The sequence below is a fragment of the Ailuropoda melanoleuca genome, chromosome 14 (assembly GCF_002007445.2).
Source record: "Ailuropoda melanoleuca isolate Jingjing chromosome 14, ASM200744v2, whole genome shotgun sequence".
Lineage (NCBI taxonomy): Eukaryota > Metazoa > Chordata > Mammalia > Carnivora > Ursidae > Ailuropoda > Ailuropoda melanoleuca.
Genome location: NC_048231.1, coordinates 83,799,420 through 83,811,578, shown reverse-complemented (window position 1 = coordinate 83,811,578; position 12,159 = coordinate 83,799,420). Strand labels below are relative to the sequence as shown.

Sequence of the window (12,159 nt, the reverse complement as noted above, 5' to 3'; positions counted from 1 at the left end):
TTTAAAAATGGAATGTTGTGTTTGCCAAGAAGTTAAACAAGAAATGGTGTACAAGTAATTTTTCTGTTTGTATTAAAGTTATTGTAGAATTCAAGTATTAACTGAGGCTATGGCAGTTTCTCCTCAGGTACCAGAGGAGAGAAGATTCCTGGTGCAGGCCCAGAAAAGCATGAATATCCCTCCCATTATCACCTTCTTTTCTCCAGTCTGCCATTAGACCCCATGCATTCTCATAGACATCAGCCAACAGGAAGTTTAGCTCTGTTCCCTGTTTGTGCCCAGGCCCACCCACCCAATCTATAATCTATGGATTGTGGTTGTGGTTGACCAGGAAATGAATGGGACTGGATCCTGACTGCAAATTCTGAACAAGCCCAGCACCCACGATATCATCTGGGGTCTCTGTGGAAATTCCTTACCCCATCAGTGTTTTTCAAGACAGAAATCTTGTCCCATTTCCAGATGACTAAGGTCCTTCCTTCTTTCTCATCAGGAACTGAATAGACAATGATGAGATTTTGCCAATAGGATTTAAGGTTCCTGATACTTTTATGGACTGGGCATCTTGGGGCCTGTGCTCTGGAATGTCTGGGATTCTCACTATATGTCCCCCTGGAAGGCCAAGCTGTGGGTCTCCTAGAGCAGACCAAGCCTCAAATACTTACAGAAAATTCTCAGCATAAAAATCATGTTCTATTGAAATCTATGAGACCTGCAAAATATTTTAATCTGCTGGGATCTGAATAAAAGAAATGCATTGCTAGAAATCCTATTCCCAGGTTGAGATGCTGGAGAGAAATCAGAGTTCAAGTCTTCATCACCTCTGTCATGAATTCAAAAGGGAAAAAGCTGCTTTCTGAACCTAGTAAGGGAAAGAAAGATCTTCAAGCTACATCAATATTTTGAGGGGCTCATGCAATTTTACGTTTGTGATGTGATTGTGGATGAAAAGTGTCATGATAACTTTTGATGATAGCATCAGTCCAATTTATGGCCTTCAGTCACTGTCCTTTCTGCCTTCAAACCCACCATAAAGAAAGGATAAAATACATTAATTCCCACTGGGGAGTAAGTTATTGTTAAGACTTACTAACCCTCTCCGAAGTATCTGGGGTATTTGTTAATTATTACCGCTAGTACCGGTCTCTGTGGGTTGCACTTTTGATTTCAGTAAACTTTAAGCCAAACTTGGAACCAAACAGAGCTAAGATCCAGTCCAGTTTTGTCATTTACTTTTTGTGTAGAACTAAGGAATGAGAAGGATAAATTATATTTTCATGATTATATTCAAAAAGAACATTTGACCACCAAAATATCTGTCAGATTGAACAACTGTGGAATCATAGACTGATCAATCACAGCCTGGGGGACTAGACTATAAAATGAATTGTGAGTTATGACAATGGTCTGATTTAAAACAGAGAAAATCGTTTTTAATTCTTTTAGAATAATTTTATTACTCAGAGATTATAATATTTGGATCTCCAGATAAAGTCTCTTCCACAGTAGCTCTGGGTGTTTGCGTAATACTTTTGTTTTTTATTTTTATTTTTGCATAAAACTGTTGGGCCTCTTTTAGGTTCTAAGAGATTCCCTGTATGCAGGGAGTGTGGCATTAGAATGTTGAGGTCATTCATTGCTTCAGTCTCAACAGATTTGCCATAAATAGGGAAAGGGGACTGCTCCTTAGATATACAACTCCCTAGTGGCCACAAAGCTCTAGACAAATGACATTAGGGTGGGAGACTCTGCTTCCTTGACTCTGAGGCATCAAGGGGCCCAGGCAGCAGAACCCACACTATTAGACCTGTGGGCTATTTGATGGATCCATTAATATGGAAGCAAGATGGCGCTGAGGAGGAAGGCAGCCTTAGAGTCTACACAGCGGTGAGCTCTGTTTCCTAGGTGAGGACTGGAGAGGTAAAAGAGCCTGCGAGCCTGAAAGTGAGCTGCAAGAGGCAATTTCAGAAACCTGCATTTTGCAAACCTGTCTTCTTGTTTCGAGTATTTCTCCTGTGTGTCCCTGTTGGTTTCCTTTGTGAATGAATGGTCCATTTTGAAAACTGACTTGCCTCCGTTGTGATAAAAGGAACAAAAAGGATGACAGTCACCTCTGACTACAATTCTAAGTGATGTTGCCCACTTCTTGGAGGCCAGCAAGAGACAGGAAACAGTAACAGACCCAAGAGCCTCCCAAAGGGAAGTTCTGGGAAAGAGAAATGCCCTTGACTAATGATCGACAATCCTAGGTAGAACCCGGGTGTGAGGCTTGGCCCCTAGAGTTTGGCACTTGAGCTATACCATTCTCTGAAGGTAAAAATGGACATATTTCTGTGGGAGGATCCCTGTCAATCTCACTTAGAGACCTTATCTATTCTGGGCCAGAGAGACTTCTCCAACCAGGAAAGGAAGGACCTACGGAGCCACTCTTGATGGCCCAGAGCTCTCTGGCTATTGATCGCCTGTGTCCTGGAAACAAATTAGTACAACTGAATACCAGGTAAGACTTCAGAATGGTGTGAATCTGATTTGACAGTCCTATCCTGTGTGCCAGCTCACAGGCCATGGGCATTATTGGGACCCTATAATGTGCAAAGTTTGGGATTCATTTTGGCTGGATCCTGAGGGCCAAGGCCTAGGTTGGCATCTGGGCCATTCTATGAGACATGTAGATTCTGGAACTGAGTGGGAACATGATAAAAGGTATATTTTGGCACGTATTGCATGGTGCACTGGGTGTTATACGCAACTAATGAATCATGGAACTTTACATCAAAAACCAGGGATGTACTGTATGGTGACTAACATAATATAATAAAAAATATTATTATAAAAACTTTTAAAAAGGCATATTTTGGAATGATGTAGTTTTCTTCCAATGGAGAATTATTTCTTCCATCTGTTCTCTCAAAGGAAGCTAGAAAATCACTATCACTCTTTCTCAGACACTAAGTCAGCCCCTGCCATGACCCGTGCAGTGGACTTTTTCAGTCGCCACCAATAGGAATGCACTAAGTGTCCTCACCAGATACAGCTGGTGCTTAGGAGAAGTGCACTGGAATGGAAGCCCTAAAGTAGTGAAAATAAGGGGAAAGTTGACCATTTTCCCCCAGGGAAATCTCTACACACATGAACTCCAAAATTCCAAATCGCAATGGCTATAACTTTTTAAATTGAGTGTTAAAGTCCCCCCCACCCACAGCAGAAAAAGTGTGCAAATATGTTCTCTCTCTCAGTCTTTCCAGCTCACCTTACTGCCTCTCCAACTTAATGATATTTCTGAATCAAAATCTGAGGTTTCTTATGTTGAATCAAACATCACTTACAAAGGTCTTGTAGGATGAATCTCCATACCATGCCCCAGTTAATCACCCCTGGCCACGCTAATTCTAGTCTTGACAAGATATTTTTCTCCTCTCTTCAAATAATCTAAATCTGATCATGACCACCAGTGACATTTTTAGGGTCAGGGAGAAAGGAGAAAACTGGAAGGGAACCAGTGTCTGGTATAGAAGTAGGAGTTTTCCTGGGGTGATAGGAAAGAAAATAGAAATTTACACAGATTTAAATTCCCAAAGAAATCGAGGGAAAGCTAATGAATACCTTCTGTTTAGACGAATCTCTTCCCCAATAAATTGAAAAATCCATTTTCTTTAACTTTATCCCAATAGGGAGACACCACTGAGGCCACTTTCAGCAGATAGAAATACTCCACCTGCCTCGAGGATACACCGCGGCGCAAATAGCTACTGTGTTTCATGTGTCTTGTTAATGTTTTCTATGCACTAAAGTCCTATGCGATTACGCGGTATATTTCCTTCTAGGAGCATAAGGCCCTTTATAAAGAACTTAATGCTTTAGAAAGTGATTTCCCAGCCTCCTGCATGAAGTTCAGGTCCTGAAAGAGCTACCATAGTCTTAACTGGCCTGTTCTTATTCTCTCCTGCATCACACATCTCTTGTGCCACGATCTTACTGTTGCTGGAAACCAGCACCCTGTCAATGTGTGTGGACAGGCCTTGCCTCCACTGCACTGGAAACGTTTTACTTTCTACCATGGGCTTCTCAGACAGGCGGTGAGGGATGCAGGAGCGCATGAGCAACTTTAACGTAGAGGGGAGTTAACCCCTCATGGTTTGACCACTAGGGGATGTGACCCGATTGATAAACGTGCTTTCTGAAGAGCAGACCTCTGGTTCTCAAATGTGAACATGCAGAGTCACCTGAAGAGCTCGTTAATACGATATCCTGGTCCCTCCCCTCCAGACATTCTGATTCAGAGGCCTGGGGGCCAAGGGGCCATGAATTTGCATGAATAATACAGTCAAGGGGACACCAATGCAACTGGCTCCAGGGCCACACTTCCAGAACAATTCTGCATGTATTGTAGGCAGCTCCTCAGAAGCTCCCAGCAAATCAAGGGCCAGCCACCCACAGAAATGACCAATGTTTACTGTGGTTTTGCATGGCCTTCCCCCCTTCATTTCACTCTCCCTAGTACCTCACTCCTTCCTGGGATCACTTCCCAAATACACGTCCTAAAATGTCCTTGCCTCAGGCTCAACTTTCAGAGCAGACCAGTCAAAGGCGTGGACCCACCCTCACTCCCACTTACACTCAGCACTCCTATGGGACTCGGGCCTTGTTCTCCTGGATGCTGTAGTGATGAATCCGGTCTTCCTATCGCAGCAATAAAATGTGATCACAACTAACAACTTGATTAAGTGCTTCCAGCCAGTAGGGCTTCTCTGAGATTAGGTATTTAATGAGAGTTTGTGTTGTTGTTGTTTTATGCATTTAAATCAAAAGGGCTGGTTTTCTAACTTTTTTTTTCTTCTGACACTTCTATGTGGTCCATAAGTTTACCAAGGTCTCAGAATTTCCCAAAGGATCCCACACCACAGCAGAGAGGAACATATAGCTTTGGGTGTTTTAATATTGACACGTCAGGTGCCAACTCAGCAGCTGTTCCTCTCTTCTGACTCATAGTGCCTGTGTTCATGCAGTGTGTCCAGCCCCAGGGCACAAACCTTGACCAACTAATCCAGTCATGGCTCTAGGGGAGTGTACCATTGCCTAATGCTCACTTTCCCAGCCTTCCTGTTGTATGCATGTAGGTTACCTAACTCTGGCCGATAAGAAATAAAAGGAACAAAAGAGATAAGAAATAAAAGGAAGTTTGAGAGCACTTCTGAGAAATAACTTTAATCTCCATTGAAAGGAGCATCATACAAGGACCACTTCATCCTGCCTCCTTGGCTGCCCCCACTGCTCCTTACCTTTCAGGGCAGGCATAGTGCTTGAAGCAATGACAGCCGTCTTGCAACCATGATATTACAAGCACAGGCATGAAGAGCCAACCTGCTAAGGAGGGCAGATCTGCTTAGTAAGCCATAGACTGCCTCACTCTAGACCTCTTGTTTTACCAGGTAATTGATGTTGCTATTGCTGGAGTCACCACTAGTCACGTTCTGTTATTTATTTTATTTTTTATTTTATTTTATTTTATTTTATTTTATTTTATTTTATTTTATTTTATTTTATTTTATTTTATTTTAATTTTATAGGCCCTACACCCAGCATGGAACCCAACGCAGGGCTTGAACTGACGACCCTGAGCTGAGATCAAGATCTGAGCTGAGACCAAGAGTCGGACACTTAACTAAGTCACCCAGGCACCTCCGTGTTCTGCTTTTTGCATTCAGAAGTATTCCTGGCTTACACATGATTGAAGGATTTGTATCCAGAATATATAAAGAATCTCTCCAATCAACAATAATAAGACAAACCACCCAATACAAAAAAAGGCAAAAGATTTTTAACAGGCACTTCACAAAAGCAGCTATGCAAATGACCAATAAAACTATGAAAAGGTGCTCAGTATAACTGCTCATCAGGGACTTGCATATTAAAACCACAGTAAGATACTGCTGCATATCCATCAGAATGGCTAAAATCATAGACTGACAATACAAGTGCTGGCAAGGAGGTAGAATAAGTGAAACTCTCTTACTTTGCTGGTGGGAATGTAAAATGGCGCAGCCACTTTGGAGGACCGATGGCAGCTTCTAACAAAGCTGATGCTGCCTACACTGCAGAACAATGTTAACCAGCCCACAGCCCTTCGATCAAAACCACCCACTGCTTAGCACTGGCCCCACTCAGGACTGGCCTGGAGAAGTTCTGCCTCTCCAGGGGAACCAGACTTTTCTAACCCCAAGTCCCAGCCATTCAGGTGGGGCTGTCTCTCCATGTTGTGTCCTTTATTCTTAGTGTTTCACGCATGATACCGCCAAACAAATTCAAAGACAGAGATCGTTCTTACGTGACACCCAAAATTGGCTACTTAGGCTGGCAGGGACAGATGTAGCTATGCAGATAGCGAGTAAAAGTCTTTTATATCTCAACTTCTCTGGAGAACCTAGGACTTGTGATAATCACCTACATTGTTTTAAAGCCTCATTACTCCTTGCTAAATATATATGCGTTTTATAGATTATAAATAAATATCTGTTGATTCGAATTGATTTTACAGTTAAGGCCTTGGAGAATAAATGCTAAGATTCATAGGTAGCTCTCATCTACATACAAGCAAGCCCATGAGCGCACACACCCACCATCATTTCGGCCTTTCCATGTCAAAGCAGAAGCCATGGCAACAAAGGGCAGGAGTGATCCAATAGAATTAAAATGATGATGCTGGAGCAAGTGGGTGTAATCAAGGGAGCAATAGCTTGGAGTAGGGGTGAGGGGGTGGGATCCAGTGCACATATGAAGGGTCTGCACTAACAGAGCATATGGACAGTCCATTATAAAGGGAAAGAGGGTAAAGTAAATGGGTAAATTGTGAGTAGGCCAGTATATTTGGTGGTGGGAGCATGAAGAGGTTTCCACGCATAAAATGGGACTGTCCCAGGCAAACCAGGATGTATGGTCATCCTACTTCCAGCTAACTGACAGTGATGCCTTTGCTACAGCTGAAGAACACCGATGTCTCATTGCCCTGCCCCTGCCACGGGTCTTAGACCTGGAGTTGCTCCCACCGTTATCTCTGCAGCCAGAATGGATTCTCCACCGCCTCCTTCTGTGCTTCATCAGCAACAATTCAAAGACTGGGTGGCTCAGTCGGTTAAGCGTCTGCCTTCAGCTCAGGTCATGGTTCCAGGGTCCTGGGATCAATCCCTACATCAGGCTCCCTGCTCAGGGAGCCTGCTCCCCCTGCTTGTGCTCTCTCCATCTCTCTGAAAAATTAAATAAATAAATAAATAAATAAATAAATAAATAAATAAATAAATAAAAATCTTTAAAAAAAAGTCTGGGTTGGGGGTGTCTAATTGATTGAACCTTGGTCACACACCCACTCTAGCTTCAAGGGAGACTAGGAATGCATCTGGCCTTTCAGCTTGCTGCCCTGCACCTTGTCTAGTGAAAGAATTCTGCCTCCTATCCCATTCATCAGGTGGGGGATTCGTCCAACATAAGTGGGGTTTCAGACACTAGGCAGCTGAAAGAAGGAAGGAAGGAAGGAAGGAAGGAAGGAAGGAAGGAAGGAAGGAAGGAAGGAGAAAGAAAGAAAGAAAGAAAGAAAAAGAAAGAAAAAAGGAAAGAAAGAAAGAAAGAAAGAAAGAAAGAAAGAAAGAAAGAAAGAAAAAAGGAAAGGAAAGGAAAGGAAAAGAAAGAAAAGAAAAGAAAGAAAAGAAAAGAAAAGAAAAAGAAAAGAAAAGAAAAGAAAAGAAAAGAAAAGAAAAGAAAAGAAAAGAAAGAAAAATGGCAAATGTCCTCCAGAATCACCATTTCCTCATCCTTGGTTGAGGCCTTGAAAAGCAGCCAGCATCTTCTGGGTCTTTTTATCTAATCTTATAAGACATTATTAGGAGTTCAATTTGGGAATATTTGATTAATTGTAGAGATTCAATCAGAGTGCATTTATGACTAATACTGTAATAATTTCACATTGGAAGAGGTAACTGTGAGCAATAAATTCACTTGCTAAAATGCCGATTTTACACAAATAAAATCAATTTGAAATTGATTAACTCGTAGCCACTGATGTTTCCCAATAAAATATGAATGATTTAAATTATTCTTAATCAGTATTATAAGAAGGCTTGAAGTTTTCATGGGTTTTCCAATAAAACATTTTACAACTCCGTGCCTCACTGTCCATTTATAAACAGGGTTGCAGAGGCTTCTCAGAGCTCTGGGCACACCCTCTAATCAATAGGCCCCATTAGGTGCAGCAGTTCCCTGGCTACAAAGACAGGGCTGGTCTGTTTTTCTTAAATACAAACAGATATTTGCTAACACAAAAGCTATAGCCCAAGGTCTATTTGGCACAATGTTTGCAATGCAGAATTCCTTTCAAAGTAATAGCAAAATAATAACAATAATATGTTCACTACATGCCAGACACTATGTCATGTACTGTGTATGGATTATTTCACCGAATTGTCACAACCTTATAAAGTACGTAGGATTAGCAACATTATTTTATAGATAAGAACAACAAAGGTCACAGTCATACTGCTACTAAATAGTGGAGCCTCGAAGCAAACTTCTTTAAGAGGCCTCCTTTAATCGCAACTCCAACCCCTTGGCCATCCACTGTGTACTAAACGCGCGTGCGCGCGCACACACACACACACACACACACACACACACTTTGCTTTCCTTATAGAGCTGGGTTCCCAAACCAGCCTACAGAGTAGATGAAATCTATATTTCTTTCAGTTTTTTATGTAGAAAATGATTATGTACACTCAAATTTTCTTTACGAATATCAAAACTCTTCAACAGAAACCTAACCAGAGAAGCATAATTAGAAAGAGTAGGTCTGTGTTCCTTAGGGGCCTACCAGCTGCCCTAACCTCCAAACGTCCTGCCACATTCTGTAGGGGGAGGGGATGTACCTCCTGATATGGAAATCACCCAGGATGGAACTCCCCAAATTCAAATTACCCACTTGACAAAAATACAGAGAACTAGATGGACACTCCATGGACAACTCTTCTCACATCCTAATTTCCTTTTCATTGTTGCCCTGATCTAAATCTTCCTTCTCTGTCACTCCCTCAAGCTGTGGCTATTTTTCCTCCTCTGTCTTGTGTCCCATAGGCTTGAGCATCAGGGAGATGTCCTCCTTGCTCGACATTGCTGCTTTCAAATTATTTGCCTCGTTCTTCTTTCAAAAGCCTCAACTCCTTTGATGCTTATGCCATCAGCTATAGAACCAGCTTCCCTCTTTCCTGATGTCATCTACTTACCTCCAGGCAAGCACTGAATGGAGTGCTTTAATCACATAGAAAAGAGACAGGGCAAGATCAGCTTCAATAGTGGACATCAGTACCCATGGTCAGTGAGTCTTTCCCAGCAGCCAATGCACTGTGTGTTCCTTGGTGATTCCGAATTCAAGAGGCAGTGGTGAGAAGTGTTTGGGCTTCTTTTCCTGGTGACTGGTTTTGTGATGATCTTTGCTAGCCTCCATGTAGCTGGAGTCCTCCCCTGGCACTGGGACCCAGTGCAATTTCCAATTACAATTTAATGGCTAGAACTTAGTCACATGACCACCCTTAGCTACGAGAGAGTATGTTAGAGGGTAGACCTTAAGCAGCTGATTCCCAGTGATGAAACTATATTATAGCAGAGGAGCCAGCCACTTAGGTCACACCCCCAGGAGAAAAATCGGCAAACATTTGTAAAGCATTATTACAACTTGCACAGTGCTACAGTCTATTTTCACAAAAAGAGACACACATACACACACACCACATAAAATGAGATTTGACTCCTCCTAGAGGCACTTCAACAAAAACAGAAATCTTAAGGCAAAGCATATTTCAGCCAGTGGAATTCCAGCTATCAGCCATTCACCTGGCAGCATGCGTGGGGAACTGAGGGACTTCTTTGCTGCTCTGACACCTCAGTTCAGAGAGCTTCTGCCAAGACACAGGTCAGCCCCGTCAGGCACTCCCCAGGCATTTGAACACACAAAGGGCAACCATTGTGAAGAACAAGAACAAAGAACAAAACAACGCCAGCCCACAGTCCTGCGACTGGTGTGCACTGACTTCTAAAGGTATTTGAACACTTGCATGAACTTTATGCAATTCAGCTTCTCATCTTCTGAAATGGGAAGAACAACCCAAACCCCAGAGTAAGGATCAGATTGGGAGGAAGCTACACTGACTCCAATAATCCCACCAGAGTTTGTGGTCTTGCGCTTCCGTGGTTTTCACTTCAGTGTGTTTTCACCAAGAACACAGTTGTTACCAACTCTTCCCCCTTAGTAAGATGCCTTCACTAAACACCTGCAAGGACTGGCATATGGGTTGGGTCTCTTTCCCAGGGGTATGTGGGGAGGTGCTGGCTTGGGCCCTTCTTTTCGGTTCAAGGAACATCTGGAACTAGAGGTTGCGATTAATAAAGACTGAAGACACATCACCTTCGAAAGGCAATCTGGAGTGAGCGTGCTCAATCTAGGCATGCCCCCTTGCCCTCGCTTTCCTGTGCCTTCCTTCCTCACATACCCATCCCCAGTGGTTTTCTTTCATAGCCTTATTTTTGCACCAAAGAAAAAAATGAGTATGCAGGGAAGGTAAACCCAATATTCTTGATTGACTGACAGAAACAATAAAAAGTTAACTGAAGACTGTGTGTACGGCAGCAGGTAGATAGTACCCAAAGCAAATGGCTAATCAAGGTCTGACTCTTCCTCAATATCCATCCTCATGCATCCCTGAAAGATTTAAGTCAAAGGTGGTGATGCTCTTTTCCACTGTGAACCACTGACCCATTGAAAAATCAATGGAGGGCCACAAACAAATAAAAAGCAACCTAGTTCTTTATTTCCCTTGGAGAAATATAAAGTATTGAATTCACCTGCTTCCTAAATTATAAATAAGGAGGCCATGGAACAATTCAATGAAAGAATAACAGGAAAAAGAATGAAGAAAGAGAGATCTATAAGACTTAGCAAAAAAGGGCAAAGTTATCTCTTTTTAACACTTGCCTCCAAAGCTAATTATCTTACTAATTTTCTTGACTTTTAGGTCAAACTTAACCTTTTAGCACAATGGCTATTAACCAGACAGTGCACAGCAGCAGCACCTGTGGAAAGCAGTGCAAATGTGTATTCTGGGGCTAATCCCAAGCTTTTGATTCATGAGGGCTCTGTTGTGTGTATGGGTGATTCTCATATGACATCCTGGTTCAGACCTTGGTTTTAGCTTATGTTTTCAACAAGTCAGCTCCACCAAACACACAGGAATAAAGAATTCTTCTTCTCTATATCAACATCAACATCACACTTAGCCATTTGACTGGATTTGGCCAATGAAAGTGGGCAAAATGCTATGTGTCACTCTGAGTCAAAGAGGTAGCTCATAGTTTATTAGCTTTTCCCCTCTGCTGCCCTGATTAGTATGTCCCAGAGGGAGGCTGCTCCACCCTCCTGGATCCCACAGCAAGGAAAAATAAAGATGCAACTTCCTGTCAATGAACAAAAAGTAAGCTTTTTTTTCGTAAGTCACTGAGATTTTGAGATTGTTTGTTACGGAAGCATAATCTAGCCTACCCTGACTGATAAGCTACTCCCCAAAATAAAAGACATGTTTTATCTCTTTCGTAAGTGGGAAGATTTCTGCCTCTGCTTTAAGTAAAGAAGGGAACTAACACTTATTAAGTGCCTACTATCTGCCTGGTGCTTTACATGGTGTCTTTTCAGTTTTCTAACAGCCCCATGAAGAAGAAATCTTCATTTTACAAATAAGGAGACTCTGACTCAGAAAACTTAAGTAATGTGCCCAATTTGAGCAGGAAGTGACTGACCTTGGAATTGAGCCCACCACCCATTTCTGTTTCTCAAACCCATACTCTCTTGTTCAAAATGTACCTACTTCCATCCTCCTGCCTTTTTCCCCTTCTGCTCTACCAGGGTTTCTGTTTACGATATTAGAAAGGAAGACTAATAACAAGGAGAACTGGAAATGAATGTGTGAGGAAGCAAGAATGGGGCTATAAACTCTGAGTCCACCTCCATGGAAAGCACGCACTCTTGGGTACCAGTAATGACCCCACAGCACAGCTTTGAAACAACTGCTGGGAGCATGTCTTACATGCCAGCAAAGAAAATGCTGATAATTAAATGAAAATGAGATCATC

At 42.3% G+C, this 12,159-nt stretch overlaps 2 pseudogenes; both read right to left on the bottom strand.

The window, feature by feature from the left end:
* LOC100467058 overlaps positions 1-12,159 on the bottom strand; it is a 63,986-nt pseudogene that overhangs the window by 20,758 nt on the left and 31,069 nt on the right.
* LOC117796037 overlaps positions 1-12,159 on the bottom strand; it is a 48,719-nt pseudogene that overhangs the window by 23,792 nt on the left and 12,768 nt on the right.